The sequence below is a fragment of the Triticum urartu genome, chromosome 3A, assembly GCF_056163025.1.
Source record: "Triticum urartu cultivar PI428250 chromosome 3A, HENAU_Tu73, whole genome shotgun sequence".
Taxonomy (NCBI): domain Eukaryota; kingdom Viridiplantae; phylum Streptophyta; class Magnoliopsida; order Poales; family Poaceae; genus Triticum; species Triticum urartu.
This window is the reverse complement of record NC_141875.1, coordinates 118,396,359-118,407,619: the sequence shown is the minus strand read 5'-3', so window position 1 is coordinate 118,407,619 and position 11,261 is coordinate 118,396,359. Positions and strand designations below refer to the sequence as shown.

Here is an 11,261-nt window from a genome sequence, read left to right as displayed (position 1 = left end):
GAGCGGCGCCGCTGACGTCGGCGCTTGGGTTGCTTCTTGGAGGGGTCATCCTCCGTTGTCTCGTCGCCATTGCCTTCTTTAGGGGTGTCCACCATATATATGTCGTATGATGAGGTAGCGATACAGCGCCGTGTGGGCGGTGGTTCCTGCTCGTCTCCTGCATCATCATCCATACCGTCGATGTCTTCGGAGTCGGAGTCGAGCATGTCAGTTAAATCATCGACAGTGGCTACTAAGTGGGTGGTGGGTGGGCAGCGAATTTCTTCATCGTCCGCATCCCATTCTAGCCGGACATAGTTTGGCCAAGGTTATCCTGACAGGGAGAGGGACCTCAATGAATTTAGCACATCGCCGAAGGGCGAGTGCTAAAAGATATCCGCGGAGGTGAACTCCATGATCGGCGCCCAGTCGGATTCGACGGGCACGAATGTAAGCGGCTCGGAGTCCGTGGCCGGAGGTGAATCCAGTGGTTCGGCGACACGGCTCTCGTAAGGGGTGAAGTCAGTATCCGGCTCCATCGCCACTGAGAGTGCGGTCTCCATGGCGGGGTCTATCCCTCCACTCTCGGATGGCGCGATTTGCTCCGGATTGACGGCCGGAGTAGTTGCAGATGCGATCTCCCGAACACTGTCCGACGGCAGAGTTACGTCGTGCTCGTCGTGACTGTGCGGCGCACCTGACACGGGCTCGAATCCATCGAAGATCAAGTCTCCGCGGACGTCGGCAGTGTATTTTAAGTTTTCGAATCTGATCTGATGGCCAGGGGCGTAGCTCTCGATCTGCTCCAGATGTCCAAGCGAATTGGCCCGCAGTGCGAAGCCGCCGAATACGAAGATCTGTCCGGGGAGGAAAACCTCACCCTGGACCGCATCGCTGCCGATGATCGAAGGAGTCGTCAAGCCTTATGGTGATGACACAGTGGAACTCTCAATGAAAGCACCAATGTCGGTGTCAAACCGGCGGATCTCAGGTAGGGGGTCCCGAACTGTGCGTCTAAGGCGGATGGTAACAGGAAGCAGGGGGCACGATGTTTTACCCAGGTTCGGGCCCTCTTGATGGAGGTAATACCCTACGTCCTGCTTGATTGTTCTTGATGATATGAGTATTACAAGAGTTGATCTACCACGAGATCGTAGAAGCTAAACCCTAGAAACTAGCCTATGGTATGATTGTATGTTGTCCTACAGACTAAACCCTCTGGTTTATATAGACACCGGAGGGGCCTAGGGTTACACAAGGTCGGTTACAAGGGAGGAGATCAACATATCCGTATTGCCTAGCTTGCCTTCCACGCCAAGGAGAGTCCCATCCGGACACGGGACGAAGTCTTCAATCTTGTATCTTCATAGTCCAATAGTTCGGCCAAAGGATATAGTCCAGCTGTCCGGAGACCCCCTAATCCAGGACTCCCTCAATGACTCTACCTGGATTTGGTGATCTTCACCTTAAAAGGATAGAAGAGATCGAAAGCAATATCAAGAGTTTTATGGTTTTACAATTTGAGCATAATAATTTCTTTAGGAACAAGCTTAAAGAAAAAAAGCTTTATGGGTTATATGAATAAAGAGCTCGATGATATGTCTAAAGAATTTTATGGTTTGAAATCTCACATTGCTCATCTCGAAAAATTAATTGCTGAAGTCTCGGATAAGTAGGCCACCTTAGTTAATAAGATGGCCGCTAAGCAGAAAATTTTCATGATAATAAGGATGAAGATCTAAAAGTTATTGATGTGTCCCCTATTAAATCTTTGTTTTGCAATATGAATCTTGATAATGATGGGGCTGAAGATGAGCCACCTTTACCTAGAAGGCGTTCCAAAAATTCGGAGTCTTTAGATCTTGATGCTAAAATTGTTAAAAGTGGGATTGAAGAGGTCAAAACTTTAAATATCAATGAACCCACTATTTTGGATTTTAAGGAATTTAATTATGATAATTGCTCTTTGATAGATTTTATTTCCTTGTTGCAATCTGTGCTAAATTCTCCTCATGCTTATAGTCAAAATAAGGCTTTTACTAAACATATCATCGATGCTTTGATGCAATCTTATGAACAAAAACTTTATGATAAGTGGGGACCTACAATAAAAATTAAAATTAAAGATCATGAGTGTTTTGCTTTGTGTGATTTGGGTGCTAGTGTTTCCACGATTCCAAAAACTTTGTGTGATTTTCTAGGTTTCCGTGATTTTGATGATTGTTCTTTAAACTTGCACCTTGCGGATTCCACTATTAAGAAACCTATGAGAAGAATTAATGATGTTCTTATTGTTTCAAATAGGAACTATGTGCCCGTAGATTTCATTGTTCTTGATATAAATTGCAATCCTTCATGTTCTATTATTCATGGTAGACCTTTCCTTAAAACGATTGGTGCAATTATTGATATGAAGGAAGGGAATATTAGATTCCAATTTCCATTAAGGAAAGGCATGGAACACTTCCCTAGAAAGAAAATTAAATTAACTTATGAATCTATTATGGGAGCCACTTATGCATTGCCTACCAAAGATGGCAAGACCTAGATCTATCTTCACTTTTATGCCTAGCTAGGGGCGTTAAACGATAGCGCTTGTTGGGAGGCAACCCAATTTTATTTTTATTCCTTACTTTTTTTCCTGCTTAGTAATAAATAAATTATCTAGACTCTGTTTTGTTTGTGTTTTTTGTGTTTAATTAGTGTTTGTGCCAAGTAAAACCGTTGGGAAGACTTGGGGAAAGTCTTTTTAATCTTGCTGTTAAAAACAGAAACTTTAGCGCTCACGAGAATCGCTGCCATTTTTATTTGGAAGGTGATATTTAGTTAATTCTTCTTGCTGACGATTAATAGATAAATTCCTCATGTCTAGAAATTTATTTTAGAATTTTTGGGGTTCCAGAACTTGCGTTAGCTACAGATTGCTACAGACTGTTCTGTTTTTGACAGATTCTGTTTTTCTTGTGTTGTTTGCTTATTTTGATGAATCTATGGCTAGTAAAAGAGTTTATAAACCATAGAGAAGTTGGAATAAAGTAGGTTTAACACCAATATAAATAAAGAATGCGTTCATTACAGTACCTTGAAGTGGTGTTTTGTTTTCTTTCGCTAATGGAGCTCACGAGATTTTCTATTTTGAGTTTTGTGTTGTGAAGTTTTCAAGTTTTGGGTAAAGATTTGATGGATTATGGAACAAAGAGTGGCAATAGCCTAAGCTTGGGGATGCCCATGGCACCCCAAGGTAAAACTCAAGGACACCAAAAATCCTAAGCTTGGGGATGCCCCGGAAGGCGTCCCCTCTTTCATCTTCGTCTATCGATAACTTTACTTGGAGCTATATTTTTATTCACCACATGATATGTGTTTTGCTTGGAGCGTCTTGTATGATTTGAGTCTTTGATTTTTAGTTTACCACAATCATCCTTATTGTACACACCTTTTGAGATAGACTCACATGAATTGAAATTTATTAGAATACTTTATATGCTTCACTTATATCTTTTGAGCTATATAGTTTTTGCTCTAGTGCTTCACTTATATCTTTTAGAGCACTGTGCTGGATTTGTTTTATAGAAACTATTATTATCTCATGCTTCACTTATATTAATTTGAGAGTCCTTTAGAACAACATGGCAATAATAAAAACTTTCATATAGGTGCATTGAATACTATGAGAAGTTTGATACTTGATAATTGTTTTGAGATATGGAGATGGTGATATTAGAGTCATGCTAGTTGAGTAGTTGTGAATTTGAGAAATACTTGTGTTGAAGTTTGTGATTCCCGTAGCATGCACGTATGGTGAACCGTTATGTGATGAAGTCGGAGCATGATTTATTTATTGATTGTCTTCCTTATGAGTGGCGGTCGGGGACGAGCGATGGTCTTTTCCTACCAATCTATCCCCCTAGGAGCATGCGTGTAATAATTTGCTTTGATAACTTGTAGATTTTTGCAATAAGTATGTGAGTTCTTTATGACTAATGTTGAGTCCATGGATTATACGCACTCTCACCCTTCCACCATTGCTAGCCTCTCTAGTATCGCGCAACTTTCGTCGGTACCATACACCCACCATATACCTTCCTCAAAACAGCCACCATACCTACCTATTATGGCATTTCCATAGCCATTCCGAGATATACTGCCATGCAACTTTTCACCGTTCCGTTATTGTGACACGCTTCTTCATTGTCATATTGCTTGCATGATCATGTAGTTGACATCGTATTTGTGGCAAAGCCACCGTTCATAATTCTTCATACATGTCACTCATGCATCATTGCACATCCCGGTACACCGCCGGAGGCATTCACATAGAGTCATATTTTGTTCTAAGTATTGAGTTGTAATTCTTGAGTTGTAAGTAAATAAAGTGTGATGATCATCATTATTAGAGCATTGTCCCAAGTGAGGAAAGGATCATGGAGACTATGATTCCCCCACAAGTCGGGATGAGACTCCGGACGAAAAAAAAAGGCCAAAAAGGAAAAAAAAGAGAAAGAAGGTCCAAATAAAAAATGAGAGAAAAGGAGAGAAATGACAATGTTATTATCATTTTTCCACACTTGTGCTTCAAAGTAGCACCATGTTCTTCATATAGAGAGTCTCCTATGATATCACTTTCATATAGTGGTGGGAATTTTTCATTATAGAACTTGGCTTGTATATTCCAATGATGGGCTTCCTCAAAATGCCCTAGGTCTTCATGAGCAAGCAAGTTGGATGCACACCCACTTAGTTTCTTTTGTTGAGCTTTCATATACTTATAGCTCTAGTGCATTTGTTGCATGGCAATCCCTACTCACTCACATTGATATCTATTAATGGGCATCTCCATAGCCCGTTGATACGCCTAGTTGATGTGAGACTATCTTCTCCCTTTTTGTCTTCTCCACAACCACCATTCTATTCCACCATAGTGTTATATCCATGGCTCATGCTCATATATTGCGTGAAGATTGAAAATGTTTGAGAACATCAAAAGTATGAAACAATTGCTTGGCTTGTCATCGGGGTTGTGCATGATTTAAATATTTTTTGTGGTCAAGATAGAGCATAGCCAGACTATATGATTTTGTAAGGATAACTTTCTTTGGCCATGTTATTTTGAGAAGACATAATTGCTTACTTAGTATGGTTGAAGTATTATTATTTTTATGTCAATATTAAACTTTTATCTTGAATCTTATGGATCTGAACATTCATGCCACAATAAAGAAAAAATACATTGAGAAATATGTTAGGAAGCATTCCACATCAAAAATTCTTCTTTTATCATTTGCGTACTCGAGGACGAGCAGGAATTAAGCTTGGGGATGCTTGATACGTCTCCAACGTATCTATAATTTTTGATTGCTCCATGCTATTATATTATCTATTTTGGATGTTAATGGGCTTTATTTTACACTTTTATATCATTTTTGGGACTAACCTACTAATCGGAGGCCCAGCCCAAATTGCTGTTTTTTTGCCTGTTTTAGGGTTTCGAAGAAAAGGAATATAAAACGGAGTCCAAACGGAATGAAACCTTCGGGAATGTGATTTTCTCAACAAACGTGATCCAGGAGACTTGTTGTGGCCGTCAAGAAACAAGCGAGGAAGGCACGAGGCAGGGGGGCGCGCCTACCCCCTGGGCGCGCCCTCCACCCTCGTGGGCCCTCCGTTGCTCCACCGACGTACTTCTTCCTCCTATATATATCCACGTACCCCCAAACATCCAGGAGCACCACGAAAACCTAATTCCACCGCTGCAACCTTCTGTACTCGAGAGATCCCATCTCGGGGCCTTTTCCGGAGCTCCGCCGGAGGGGGCATTGATCACGGAGGGCCTCTACATCAACTCCATGGCCTCTCCGGTGATGTGTGAGTAGTTTACTTCAGACCTACGGGTCCATAGTTATTAGCTAGATGGCTTCTTCTCTCTCTTTGGATCCCAATACAAAATTCTCCTCGATTTTTTTGGAGATCTATTCGATGTAATCTTCTTTTATGGTGTGTTCGTTGAGATCCGATGAATTGTGGGTTTATGATCCAGATTATCTATGAACAATATTTGATTCTCCTCTGAATTCTTTTATGTATGATTGGTTTATCTTTGCAAGTCTCTTCGAATTATCAGTTTGGTTTGGCCTACTAGATTGATCTTTCTTGCAATGGGAGAAGTGCTTAGCTCTGGGTTCAATCTTGCGGTGTTCGATCCTAGTGACAGAAAGGGAACCGATACGTATTGTATTGTTGCCATCGAGGATAAAAAGATGGGGTTTATATCATATTGCATGAGTTTATCCCTCTACATCATGTCATCTTCCTTAAAGCATTATGTGACGCCCCCGATTCAATCGTACACTAATCATACACGCAAACATGTACGATCAAGATCAGGGACTCACGGGAACATATCACAACACAACTCTACAAATAAAATAAGTCATACAAGCATCATATTACAAGCCAGGGGCCTCGAGGGCTCGAATACAAGAGCTCGGTCATAGACGAGTCAGCGGAAGCAACACTATCTGAGTACAGACATAAGTAAGCAAGTTTTCCTTAAGAAGGCTAGCACAAACTGGGATACAGATCGAAATAGGCGCATGCCTCCTGCCTGGGATCCTCCTAAACTACTCCTGGTCGTCGTCAGCGGGCTGCACGTAGTAGTAGGCACCTCCGGTGTAGTAGGAGTCGTCGTCGACGGTGGCGTCTGGCTCCTGGGCTCCAACGTCTGGTCGCAGCAATCGGGTATAGAAAGGGAGAAAAGAGGGAGCAAAGCAACCGTGAGTACTCATCCAAAGTACTCGCAAGCAAGGAGCTACACTACATATGTATGCATTGGTATCAAATGGAATAAGGCTATCATATGTGGACTGAACTGCAGAATGCCGGAATAAGAGGGGGATAGCTAGTCCTATCAAAGACTACGCTTCTGGTAACCTCCATCTTGCAGTAGAAGAAGAGAGTAGATGGTAAGTTCACCAAGTAACAACGCATAGCATAATCCTAACCGATGATCCTCCCCTTGTCGCCCTGTGAGAGAGCGATCACCGGTTGTATCTGGCACTTGGAAGGGTGCGTTTTATTAAGTATCCGGTTCTAGTTGTCATAAGGTCAAGGTACAACTCCAAGTCGTCCTGTTACCGAAGATCACGGCTATTCGAATAGATTAACTTCCCTACAGGGGTGCACCACATAACCCAACACGCTTGATCCCATTTGGCCGGACACACTTTTCTGGGTCATGCCCGGCCTCGGAAGATCAACACGTCGCAGCCCTACCTAGGCACAACATAGAGGTCAGCACGCCGGTCTAAATCCTATGGCGCAGGGGTCTGGGCCCATCGCCCTTTGCACACCTGCACGTTGCGAACGCTGCCGGAAGCAGACCTAGCCTAGAAGGCATCCCAGTCCAATCTGGCGCGCGCCGCTCAGTCGCTGACGTCACGAAGGCTTCGGCTGATACCACGACGTCGAGTGCCCATAACTGTCCCTGCGTAGATGGTTAGTGCGTATAGGCCAGTGGCCAGACTCAGATCAAATACCAAGATCTCGTTAAACATGTTATCTTGAAATAACTGCAAACGCCGACCAGGGCCAGGCCCACCTCTCTCCTAGGTGGTCTCAACCTGCCCTGTCGCTCCGCCACAAAATAATAGTCAAGGGCCGTCGGGAACCCAGGCCCATCTCTACCGGGATGGAGCCACCTGCCCCTTCAGCCCCCAACTCCGAACAGTACCACAGATAATGTAACAGTGTAAAGTATATAGTATATGCCCGTGATCACCTCCCGAAGTGATCACGGCCCAGTAGTATAGTATGGCCGACGGACAAGAGTGTAGGGACACTAATGGAACACTAGCATCCTATACTAAGCAGTAGGGTAGCAGGTAAAGGTAACAACAGTAGTAGCAAGGACAGGCTATGCAGCAGTATAGGATTAACTGAAAGCAGTAACATGCTACACAACTCTAATGCAAGTAGTATATAGAAGAATAGGCGATATCTGGTGATCAAGGGGGGGCTTGCCTGGTTGCTCTGGCAAGAGAGAGGTGTCGTCAACACCGTAGTCGTACTGGGTAGCAGCGGCATCGGTCTCGGTGTCTAGCGAGAGAAGAGGGGGAAGAAACAATAAATATTAAGCAAACAGATGCATAGCGATGCATGACATGACAAGCAGCGATGCTAGGGGTGCCCTAACACGGTAAGAGGTGGTACCGGTGAAGGGGGGAAACATCCGGGAAATTATCCCCGGTGTTTCGCGTTTTCGGACAAATGAACCGGAAGGGGAAAGTTGCGTGTTCGCTATGCTATGGATGGGTGGCGGACGAACGGGCTGCGTATTCGGGTTCGTCTCGTCGTCCTGAGCAACTTTCATATATAAATTATTTTCATCCGAGTTACGGATTATTTTCTATAGATTTACAAAGTTTTATTGATTTTGCAATTTCTGAATTTATTATTATTTCGGAATTAAACAGTCAGATACTTTTTATACACAGCTGTAACTAGCCCATGTGCATGACAGGTGGGGCCATGGGGGCTGAGTCAGCAGCCCGGTCAACAGTCAACAGTTGACTGGTCAAACTTACGCGCGGGCCCCAAGTGTCATAGACTCAAATTAATCAACAGAGTTTCACACGTTTTAAATTATCCTAATTAAGTAGTGGGGCCTACTGTCAATGACCCAATGATTTAGTTAATTGCTACAGTGGGGGAGCACCAGTCAATGAGTGTTAGAGGTGGATTAGGCCTACTCTAATTGGGGCTAAGCTACTAATTAAGTCAATGACAGGGGTGCGTGGGCACGCACGTAGCCATGGCAGGGAACCGGGCGTGGTGCGGTCGGCCAGTAGAGGCAACGGCGAGCGCGGAAGCAGCCACGGCGAGCGGCGGGTCGCGCGCACAGGCGAGGGGCCGGCCGCGCAAGATCCTCCGCAAGCAGCAACCGTGCAGCGTAGCGAGCGGCAGCGAACATCAGCGGCCACGGCGGCTCGCAGGCGGGACTGCGCACGCGGGCAGCGCGGCTAGGCCGCGAACGGGCAGAAGCAAGAGGCGGCTGAGCGCGTGTGCGACAAAGGCGGCCCGACGGCCATGACCCGCAGCAGCGTGGAGCGGCAACAACACGGGCACAGCCAAGGCAGAGCAGGGGCTTGGCCGCGACACGGTGAGCGCGCACGGGCACGGCCAGGGCGTGGGCGAACGACACGGATTCGAAGGGGGAAACAGGGGAATCAGCGCGGCTCACCGAGGGGAAGGCCGGGGACGTGCTTGCGACGATCGGGGTGGCGCGGTGTTGTAGATCGACGGCGAGATGCCGCGGCCGTGGTGGAGAGAACGGCGATGAAGGTGACGATGCGGTGCATCCCTGCTCGATTCGAAGCATCCAGGCGAAGGAGACGTCGACGACGAGTCTCTTGGACAAGTGGCGCGGCGCGGGACGGCTCCGGAGCACGAGATCGACGACGTGTGTGGCGACGGGGTCTCGGACTTGTGCGGGGGCAAGAGCTACGGCGCGAGGAAGAGGGAGAAGATGCTAGGGTTTGTACGGGGTCGCGGGCGGCGCCTTGTAGGGCTGGGAGGGGGCATGGATGTTCGACGTGTGGCGTCGGCCATGGAGATGGCGCCACGGCTGTCCCTGCCCGTTCCCTGTAGCTAGGTAGGAGATAAGTGGGGTGCGGGCTGGGCCTCCTTTGCCACCATGGCCTAATCAGAAATAGGTTTAGGCCCCTTTTCTATTTCTTTTTCCCGTTTCTTTTATTTATTTCTTTCTTTCTTTTCTGAATTGCAAAATATTTGTCCACAAGATGTCTTTTATAAAATATGGAGTTGTGCCACATAATTACTTTACAATATTTAGTACTGCCATAAAAATGTTGGCGAGCAATTGAATTAATTTTGAATTTTGCATAAATGCAAGTAGATAAAAAGGTTATTTTGGGCACTGTTTTAAATAGGTTGGGGCCAATGTAATATTTCAAATAATATTGGTTTATTCGAGAAAATTAGTTAGTAAACTTTTGCAATCCAGCGAACATTTTTTTTACCGTTTGAAGAAATAATTATTTGACTCTATTTTAATTTCAATTTGAATTCGGTTTGGACCAAAATGAGGTTTAGAAAATTAATTGCGATGAGATGGCACCATTACTGTGTGGTCATTGTAGCATGACATTAGGGGTGTTACACATTACTCTGTTCTCTTGAACTTAATACTCTAGATGCATGCTGGATAGCGGTCGATGTGTGGAGTAATAGTAGTAGATGCAGGAAGGAGTCGGTCTACTTGTCTCGGACATGATGCCTATATACATGATCATACCTAGATATTCTCATAACTACGCCTCAATTCTATCAATTGCTCGACAGTAATTCGTTTACCCACCATAATACTTATGCTCTTGAGAGAAGCCACCAGTGAAACCTATGCCCCCCGGGTCTATCTTCCATCATATTAATCTTCCAATACTTAGTTATTTCTTTTGCCTTATTTTACTTTGCATCTTTATTTCTCTTTATCATAAAAATACCAAAAAATATTATCTTGTCATATCTATCAGATCTCACTCTCGTATGTGACCGAGAAGGGCTTGACAACCCCTTTATCGTGTTGGTTGCGAGGTTCTTATTTGTTTGTGTAGGTGCGTGGGACTTGTGCGTGATCTCCTACTGGATTGATACCTTGGTTCTCAAAAACTGAGGGAAATACTTACGCTTCTTTACTACATCACCCTTTCCTCTTCAAGGGAAACCAACGCAGTGCTCAAGAGGTAGCAGTTGCGAGGTTCTTATTTGTTTGTGTAGGTACGAGGTGACTTGTGCGTGGTCTCCTACTGGATTGATACCTTGGTTCTCAAAAACTGAGGGAAATACTTACGCTGCTTTGCTGTATCACCCTTTCCTCTTCAAGGGAAAAGCAACGCAGTGCTCAAGAGGTAGCACTCCTCGCCCCCCCCCCCTCGTTCCTCTGCTGATATGCGTCGGGCTTAGTACGGCCAAAGTACGGCGGATCCGTTTGATTTGGAGGTAGATTTATGGTTATTTAGTGTTGGGATGATGTTATGTTGCATTCTTACCAGTAAAGCTAGGGTTTTGAGTTATGGATTTAATCTAGGGTTTTGGCAGCGAGGTATGGGTTTCTAGCATGAAGTGTGTTTCTGGCATGAAGTGTGTTGTTGTGTGCAAGCACCCCATGTGTACTTGGTCGTAGGGTTTTGTCATAGATTTATTTATAGGCATTGTAGTGTAGTGCTAGATTTCTGAACTTTTTAGTCCATTTATGATGATGGTGT

General features: G+C 44.8%; 1 long non-coding RNA gene across 1 annotated transcript; it reads right to left on the bottom strand.

The window, feature by feature from the left end:
- Nucleotides 1–6,394: 6,394 nt before the first annotated feature.
- Nucleotides 6,395–9,727, bottom strand: LOC147978857 (uncharacterized). The gene is made up of 3 exons (XR_015618362.1): nucleotides 9,218–9,727; nucleotides 7,999–8,073; nucleotides 6,395–6,700 (listed from the first exon to the last, which is right to left on the bottom strand). It is a non-coding gene; the product is annotated as an uncharacterized LOC147978857 (long non-coding RNA).
- Nucleotides 9,728–11,261: the final 1,534 nt, after the last annotated feature.